Genomic DNA, 9,696 nt, shown 5'->3' with positions numbered 1-9,696 from the left:
TTTTTTGCATCACTTTAATTTTTACAATTATCATATAGTAAAATTGACATTTTTGTTGACAGTTTTTTATCATGTTAAGATTTACGTTAACATAAATGTTATCATTTTGGGGGCTGGCCCCGTGGCTTGGCGGTTAAGTGCACACGCTCTGCTACTGGCGACCCAGGTTAGGATCCCGGGCACACACCATCATACCGCTTGTCGGTCCATGCTGAGGCCACGTCCCACATACAGCAACTGGAAGGACGTGCAGCTATGACATACAACTACCTACTGGGGCTTTGCGGGAAAAAAGGAGGAGGATTGGCAATAGATGTTAGCTCAGAGCTGGTCTTCCTCAGCAAAAAGAGGAGGATTAGCATGGATGTTAGCTCAGGGCTGATCTTCCTCACACACACAAAAAAAAGGTTATCATTTTAACCGTTTTTAAATGTAGAGTTCAGTAGCATTAAGTACATTTGCATTGTTGTGCAACCATCACTAGCATCCATCTCCAGCATTTATTCATTTTTCCAAACTGAAACTCTGTCCCCGTTAAACACTAACTCCCCGTTTTCTCCTACCCCCACCCCCCGGCAACCACCACTGTACTTTCTGTCTTTATGAATCTGATTATTCTAGGAACCTCATATAAGTGGAATCATACAGTATTTGTCCTTTTGTGACTGGCTTATTTCACTTAGCACAATGTTTTCAAGATTCATCCATGTTGTAACATGTACCAGAATTTCATTCTTTTTTTATGACTGAGTAATATTCCATTGTATGTACATACCGCATTTTGTGTATCTGTTCATCTGTTGATGGACATTTGGGTTGTTTCCACCTTTTGGCTGTTGTTAATAATGTTGCTATGAACATTGGTGAACAAGTATCTGAGACCTTGCTTTCAGGTTTTTGGGGATGTGCCCAGAAGTGGGGTTGCTGGATCACATGGTAATTCTGTGTTTAACTTTTGGTGAATCAGCAGACTGTTTTCCACAGCGGCTGCACCGTTTTATGTTCCCGCCAACAATGCACAAGGGTTCCAATTTCTCCACGTCCTCGACAAAATGGACTCTTCTGAATTTTAACACATGTAGTTCTATGACTTTTAACATGTGTGTAGATTCATGTACCATCATTATACTCAGGATCCAGAACAGGTCCGTCACCCCAAGAATCTCCCCCATGCTATTCCTCTATAGTGACACCCTCCTCCCTCTCCTGCCCCTTGGCATCTGCTGCTCTATTCTCCACCCCTACAGTTTGTCTTCTGAGAACGTCACAGGAACAGAATCATCACAGCATGTAAGCTTTTGAGACTCATCTCGCCTCTGGGGCTCACCAGGTTGCCGCGTGGTCCACAGTTCCTTCCTTTTTACTGCCAAGAAGCATTTGATGGCATGTGTAAACTGCAGTTTGCCCAGCTGCTTGTTGAAGGACATTTGGGTCATTTTCAGTTTTGGAGATTATAAATAAAGCCACTGTAAACATTCCCATGCAGGTTTTGGTGGGAATCCACGTTTTCCCTTCTCCAGGGTAAATACCCAGGAGTGTGGCCGTGGGGTCACGTGGTGGGTGTAGGTTTAAATTTATGAGACACCGCCTGGCTGTCCTCCAGAGTGGGCACACCATTTGTACATTAACCTTTGAGGGACGCTGCCCCCAGGACCTTGGGCAGGATTTCCCTGAGGTGTGTATCCAGAAGTGGGGTTGCCATCCTTCCTGGATGTAGCTAAATTGCGCTTAGAGTGGGGGTACCAATAACCACCAACCAGCAGGTGATGAGAGCTCCATTGTCAACTTCCTTGTCAATACTTGTAATTTTAGACATGTCGACTGCAGCTGCATTGAATTCATAGATTAGCTTGGAGGAGGACGCTGTAGGCTCTTTTCGCCCATGTGGATGCATTTAGCTTTTTAGTGTCCTTCTATGTTGCTGTATAATTTTCTCCAGAGAGGTCTTATCCACGCCTGTTACATATATTCCTCCTCACCTTATAATTTCTGCTGCTGTTGTGAAAGCTCTTTGGAAAAGTCACAATTTCTGATTTGTTGTCACTCGTCTGTGGGATGCTTTGATCAGCCTTTCTGAAATCCCTCGTTGGTTCTAATGCAGTGCCAGTCGATTCACTTGGATTTTCCAGGTAGACAGTCACATCATCCGTGAATCCCCACTTTTGTTTCTTTCCAAATTTGACATCACTTGTTTCTTTTTCTTGTCATATTGCATTGGCGAGGACCCCACGGTAACGTCAGGTATACATGGCGATCGGGGGGGGGGTGTCTTAGCCTGAGTTCTCCAGCAAACATCCCAAGGCAAAGCTTAATGCACACGTGTCAGTGTAGGGTCAGTGCTAGGGAGGCCAGACAAGAGGGAAGAGAAGGGGCAGCTGGTTGCTTGTCTACACAAGCCATCTCCAGGGAGGCTCTGTGGAGACCTTGCATCTCAGAACGTTCTTCGAGGAGGAAGAAGGGAGAATGGTTTATCCTTCCTGTCTCTGCTCCCATAGGTCAAAGTTGGCTTCCTGGGGAATTTACTTCCCTGCACTTTTCAGTTGTGTGTTAAATCAGCCCTTCTGGGCAGCCACTGGAGGGGCCGGAGCTTCTGTGGGTTCAGCAGAGTTGGACTGAGGTGCAGAAGCTCCTGGGGCTCCTGTTGCTGTGGGAATGATGAAGGTCAAACCAAAGACTGGCCCTGTCTGGGAAGCAAGGCGAGGGACTGAGGCTGGAGGCAGGCAGCAGATGTGGGAGGGTAACAAGCCAGATCCTGCACAGTGGACATCCATCTGTTAACTGACTTTAAAGGGAATGTTCCATAGTTTTCCAATATGAACTAGCTGCTCTCCGTGCCCGGCCACAAAGCTGTCCTCCTGGGATCTCTGCACTGTTAGGTGACTCATTTGAGCATCATGTCCCAAACAGCCAGAAAGACTTGCAGCCCCTGGTCCCAGGTACACTTGCCCATTGTGAGACCTTGGTTCCCCAGGGATGGAGAGACCTCAGCCCCATGCTAATTCTCCAGAAGGCTGTCAAGTCAGTATACGGGGTGCAGGCCAGGCAGTGGGGGTGCCCAAGGAGGGGTTTGTTCTCAGGCCACCAGCTCTCAGTTCCTCCAGCAGAGGGCACCCGACCTCCACAAGGATCTTGCTTTGTGGTGGCCCTTTTGGCTTCAAAGGCTCCTGAGTGCCCCTCAGGGCCTCCCATAGCTCCTCATGTGGCTGGAATTTCTGGGGTGCTCTCGCCATCCATCTGATCTTTGGGGGCCCCCTGTTTTAACAGTCAGCTCCACCGCGGAGTGTGGCCAGGTCCCTTTGGGGAGCGTTTGTCACTCTCGTCTTGGTTTCGTGTGGCATTGTGGAGACTGTCTGGTTTGGGGGGCCCCGATCTTTATCCAGGGCACTTCAGGCCCCAAAGCATCACAGCCTCCCAGGAGCATAGGGCCCCTGGGTGCTGATGAGGAGGCTGGTGGTGCTCCCTGTAGGGGCGGATCTCAACAACTCATCAGGCGTCTTCCGGCTGTCAGTCTGTCCCTGACGTGGCCCGTCCAGAGCAGCCACAGCCCTGGGCTTCGGACAGCTCTCTCCATGGTGCCCATGGGTTTTATCAGCCTCAGGGGTGTCTCCTCGTGTTGGCCGTATGTGGCCATTGAAACAGAAATCCACATAGCAAGCCTGCAGAGTGGATTGTGGGAGATACCTGGCTGCGGCCGCCACCTGGGGGAGCATGACCTTCGTTGGCCCCTTGGCACCCAGACCACCACCACTGCCTGGTCTGTTGACCCCCTCGTCTCCCTCTCGACAGGTCTGGTCTCGCTACTCTCTGCAGGGTTGTCACCCTCGGGGTGGTCCTGGTTGTGGCTGTCAGGACAGGCTGCCCTTGTGTTTTCTCTGCAGGGCCGGGGGCTCTCCTGGTCCCCTGTCCCATAGGAGAGCCAGCAACAACCGTGGTGCTGCTGGGGCCTTGTCTCGTTCTGCAATGGGACCGTTGACCTTCCCTAAATATCACACACCGCTGGAAGCATACACTTTGCCATCATCACAACCTTCCTGTTTCCGAGGTTAACAGTGTGGCTCAGCCCAGCCTGCATGGTTTCCAACCCTGGCTTTGTAGCCCTCTGCAGGGACTATAGACAAGGCATTACTGATTATTGGTTGCCCCGTGGGGGGCGGGATCAACCCTCCGCCCCAGACTGGCTCAGATGTCAAGGCTGACGACACCATGTACGCCACAAGGGCAGGACACAGTTCGTTCCTCACACACACCACGAGGCTCCAATGAGCAGGCGGGCGCCCGGCTGGTCTGGAATGGCTGAGTGAAGCGGGGGGAACTTGCTTTGGTTTCTGTCCTGGTTAGGGGAGGGCTCTGGGCTGGGGGTTCCCACCCAGGCTGGGGTTCCAGTGGTTTGAACTTCTGCCCGCCGTGGGCTTCCTCGTTGGCTCACCCAGTTGTGGAGGGTGGGGCCGGGGAACTGTCAGCGGTCCAGCACCAGAAACCGGTCGGGCTCAATTCCACCTTTCTCTCTGGGCTTCACTTTATGTCAGGACATCGGGGCTGCTGCCAGATCCAGGTAGGAAATGCCCAGAGACGACTTCACTTTGGTCTGGCTGCTTCAGGAAAGACATGAAGCCAGCGCCGCAGGGGTGGGTGTGCGCCGGATGTACCCCACGGCCGTCCCCTGAGTCCCTCTGCACACGGCTGCCCCACCACACACAGAGCGTGTCCCACAGGAAGGAGAGACCCGCAGCCCGTTTCACAAACATGGACTCCGAGGTTCTGGGAGGAAAAGTGATCTGCTCCAGGCCGCCCAGCTGGTCAGCGTAGAAAACACGCACAGGGCGTCTAGGAGACGTGGAGCAGATCAGCGTCAGCTGGGGACGCTCTGGGAAGCTGGACAGGTGGGCCGTCAGCAGGAAGGAGCATGGCAAGGTGTTATTCCAGCGCACACCCTCTCCCACCCCCCACAGGGATAGAAACATGAATACACCAAGATGGAAATGGGGTCCTGGGGCAAGGGGCTTTATTAGATGCTTGAAGGACAGAGAGAGATCTGAGCCAGTAGTGACGGCAGAACGGGCAGGGCCAAGGAGAGCCGGTGCTGCCCTGCTCAGAGGTCCTCACTGGGGAGGTGCCAGGTGGGCAGGGCTGGGGCAGGCCTCTGCTGCAGGTGGCTGGGAAAGCTCTCCAGATGCTGGAGGTGGGGCTCTGGAAGTCATTCTTGAACACAAGTGCCCACAGCATTTCTTGGCAGGAGGTGAAAGAGAACTGGGCAAGGGAGGAGGGTGGGAAACAGTGCCTTGGGGTGGCTCAGGGGGGGCCGGGAAAAGGCGGATGATGGCTGCGCTGTAACCCAGACTCCTGACCAGGAATGGCAACAGCTTTGGGAGGAGTCCCGGCAAAAACCGAAAATCAGATCTTGCATTGGCAGCAAACGGGGACACAGCAGGAGGACTGGGAGCAGCAAGGTTTACAGCAGCTGGACTGGGAGCCCCCACATGAGCCACAGCCCGCCTTGGAGTCCTCACAGGAGCCACAGCCCCCCTTAGAGCCCCCACAGGAGCCACAGCCCCCCTTGGAGCTCCCACAGGAACCACAGCCCCCTTTGCCACTGCTGGAGCAGGAACAGGCTGGCACACAGCAGCACAAGGGCACACAGCAGCTGGAGCCACAGTCCCCACATGAGCCACAGTCCCCATAGCCGCAGCCACATCCCCCACAGCCGGAGCCACAGCCCCCACAGCTGGAGCCACAGCCCCCACAGCAGGAGCCACAGCCCCCACAGCTGCAGCCACAGCCCCCACAGCAGGAGCCACAGCCCCCACAGCTGCAGCCACAGCCCCCACAGCAGGAGCCACAGCCCCCACAGCTGCAGCCACAGCCGCCACAGCAGGAGCCACAGCCCCCACAGCCCCCACAGCCGGAGCCACAGCCCCCACAGCTGCAGCCACAGCCCCCACAGCCGGAGCCACAGCCCCCACAGCTGCAGCCACAGCCCCCACAGCAGGAACCACAGCCCCCACAGCTGCAGCCACAGCCCCCACAGCTGCAGCCACAGCCGCCACAGCAGGAGCCGCAGCCCCCACAGCTGCAGCCACAGCCCCCACAGCTGCAGCCACAGCCGCCACAGCTGCAGCCACAGCCCCCACAGCTGGAGCCACAGCCTCCGGAACAGCCACGGCAGCCCATGGTCCTGGTGGTGGAGGGTGGAGCAGGTCGGAGGAGCAGGTGGAGAGGGGAGGTGTTCAGGTGTGGGGCCTCCTGGGCCAGGAGCCCTTATATCCCCGCCAGGGTCAGTGTGACGCTGGGCACACGGTCACTTCCTGGTCCTGTTTGTGCCATGTTCAGGACCTCTTTCTTCTTGTTTTCCTCTAGATATCAGCCTCTGGCGTGAGGTCCGTGTGCCGTTACCTGCTCCACGTCCCTCATCGGGACCCAGCCCCCTTGCTGAATCCACGTCCAGACTTGAGGGAGGCCGCCTGAGGGTCCAACCCATTCCCGTTAACTACAGAGTCTCATTGATTAAAAAAATTGATGCATTTCAGCTGTACGGAGGATATAGATAGTAATGTATCGAATAAACATGTAAAAAATACTCAAGCATGAAAAAAATTACAAAAATAGATGAAGCCCTCTTCATACATCTCTCTGTACTGTTTCCCTCCCACCCTGGATAAATTCCTGAATTTGGAATTTATCCCTCCCACCCAGTCTTTACATTCTTGCTAAATACATGTGTTTTTTAAACATACTATTTGCGTGCTTTAAACTTTATGTAATTGATAATACAGTATATCTCTCCTTCTGAAAATTATTTTCGGAGAAATCGCTGTTATATTAAGAGATTTCTCCAGGTGATATGTATGGCTCTAGTCTATCCAGTTCTCGTTTTTTGAGTCTGGGTTCATAAATAAGATCTCGAAGTGGTTTTCATTTCTCCCTGGGCCCTCCGTGGTATCAAGCCCCCTCTAGCCTCATTTAACGAGGTGGGCGTGTCCCCGTTTCTCCTCGCAGGGACGTTTGTACATGTCGGGGATTGTTCACTCCTTGACCACTGGGGGAGCCTGTCTGTGAGGGGCTCTGGGTGGAGCCGTGAGTGTGGGACTGCCAAGTTTGCCTTAGGGGATTTATGGCCCTGGTGCGTTTTCAGTTTCTTCTCCAGAAGAGATGTCCTTTCATCCGAGCTTTCAGATTGGTCGCAGACCCTTTTCCGTGGCGACCCCTGGTTCCCACAGCTGTGACGTGTGCTGGTGGGCGTCCTCTCTCGTCAGTGTGCACCTGGCCTTGTCCTTCTCTGTGGGTGTCACAAGATGCTGTCCACTTCTTAGTCTTCTCAGAGGACAGCCTCGGATCTCATTCATCTTTATTGTCTGTTTTATTTATTTTTGCTCTCACCTTTACTTATTTCCTCCTGCTCTACTATTTTTCTCTCTTCCTTTTATACTTTCTCAATACGGACATGTTGCTCATTCATCTGCAGTCTTCCTTTTTATTGCACAGGCGTTTTGGGCTGAACATTATTTAAAGGTAAAGTTTTCATTAGATAGCTCCTGTTTTGATACATAGTATTCTCATTATTGGTCAGTTCTAACTATTTGCTAATTTCTCTTCTGATTTTCTGTGGCCCATGAGTTAGCTACATGTGGTTGAAACGTTCCAAGTGGTCGCGGTTTTGCGCATGATCCTGTGGACTGGTTCCTAGCAGGATGCACAGCCGTCTGACCCCAGGCCTGGGGTCTGATCTCCGTGAAGATTCCCCTGGGAGCTGGCCCGAGGGAAGGACCCATAAACGACCCGCCCGTGTTAAGATCGGAGTATTCTCCAGCCTCAGGACATACTTTCCATCACCTGCGGTGTCATGGAAATACTCTGCATCCTTACGAACTTTTGTTTGCTGGACCGTCAATTACTAAAAGAAGTATACTGAAAACCTCCTATGTGATTCTGGAGTTTCAAATTTCTTCTTGTAATTCTTCCAGTTTTGTCCCCTAGTAGAATTTGAGGCTCTGTTAACAGGCACACATCAATTTAGAAGGGTCCTGTCCTCCCGGCTAGTTACCGTCTAGCGTCGTTTACGCTCCTGCTCTCTGGTCACACCTTTGGACTCGAGGCGCCCTCTGCGGCTGACGCATTCCTTCCAGAGGTAATGGCCGGCGTCCCTGTCTCCCTGGGTGCTCACAGCCTTCTGTGTGCTTACGTTGTAGGGTTATCTCTCGTGACTGCGCTGAGCTGCTTTAAAAACGCCCGTATTTGGGGGTGTCTGTCCTTTAACCAGTGAGCCGAATCCACTAGATCGGTACGATTTCTGATGGACTTACCTGCCATCCTTTGCGCACAGCTGTCCTATTTCAATGCTTTCTTTCCACCCCCTCCTTACGTGGGGTTTTTAAGATTCTTCTTTTTTTCCTTGACTGATCTAGAAGTTATATACTATATTCCCTGTTTCAGTGACAACCGTGTACTTTTCATACGTATTTTAAACAAACACTGTCTGAACGTGACTGACATCTCCCTGCCCCCAGAGGACGGTGCGAGGGACTCGGGATCAGCCTGCTCGTGCTCCTCCGTGTCGTGTGTGTTCTCAGGGTCTTGGCTCTGCCTTGTTTTTCTGTTGCTCGTTGCTCGTCGTTATCTGTTTATACAGCGAATGTTTGCTCACACTCACATGTTCACCAGTAACCGACTCGCCCTCCTTCCTCCCCAGCTCACTTTCCTTCTTCCTGAAGGAAACTTCCTTTAGAAGTTCCTGTGCTGAGCAGCTCTTAGCGGACAACCCGGTTTTGCATGAAAGTCGCCTTCTTTTGCCCTCAGTCTTGAGTCATATCCTCACGGGGGGACTCCTAGGCTGACAGTCATTTTTCTCGGTGCTGTAAAGACGCCACTCTAGCGTCTTTTCTTCTGTGGCTGCGTCAATGTCCTCGTCCCTCCTCTGTAGATCGTCGGCCTTTCTGGGTTGGCTGTGAGTTTGCCGTGTGCTTGATTATCAGCCCGCTTTATGTGCAGTGTGCTCCACGACTCTGAGCATCCTGGATTTTCACTCCTTTGGGAGGGTCTCTGAGCCTTGCCTCTCCCCAGCCTCTCAAATGTCAAACCTACTGTTCTGTCGCCATGTGACTCAAAACAGCCTCATTAAGATAAAATCCATCTGCACAGGTCACCCATTTAGAGCGTACAGTCAGTGGTCATTAGTGTGGTCACAGAGTTGTGCACCACCACCACAGTCAATTTTAGAATATTGTCATCACCCCCAAAAAGAAGCATCATACCCATGACAGTCACTCCCCATTTCCCCCAACCCTATGCCCTCCCAGCCCCCCGCCCCGCTGGCTACTTTCTGTCTCTAGATTTGCTTATTCTGGACGGTACATACAAGTGGAATCACATACTCTGAGGTCTTCGCTGAGCAGGTGTCTCAGGCTCAGCTGTGTGCGGCATCAACGCTTCGCCCCTTGTCGTCGGAGGAGACTCCACCACACGGACTGTCCACACTGTACTTATCCACTCATAGGTGGATGCATATTTGGGTTGTTTCCACTCTCTGGCTCTTCTGGGTGATGCTTCTGTGCATTTGTGTACAAGTTTGGTGTGGATGTGTGTTTTCATTTCTCTAGCGTGGACACCGAGGAGAGGATCATGGGGTCACGTGGTAACTCGCTGTTCCACCTTTCGAGGAACTGCTGGACTGTCCTTGCGTAGCTTCCCTGACCTTTCCTAGTC

The sequence above is a fragment of the Diceros bicornis genome, chromosome 31 (assembly GCF_020826845.1).
Source record: "Diceros bicornis minor isolate mBicDic1 chromosome 31, mDicBic1.mat.cur, whole genome shotgun sequence".
In the NCBI taxonomy this organism is placed as follows: Eukaryota; Metazoa; Chordata; class Mammalia; order Perissodactyla; family Rhinocerotidae; genus Diceros; species Diceros bicornis.
This window is presented reverse-complemented; position numbering follows the sequence as displayed.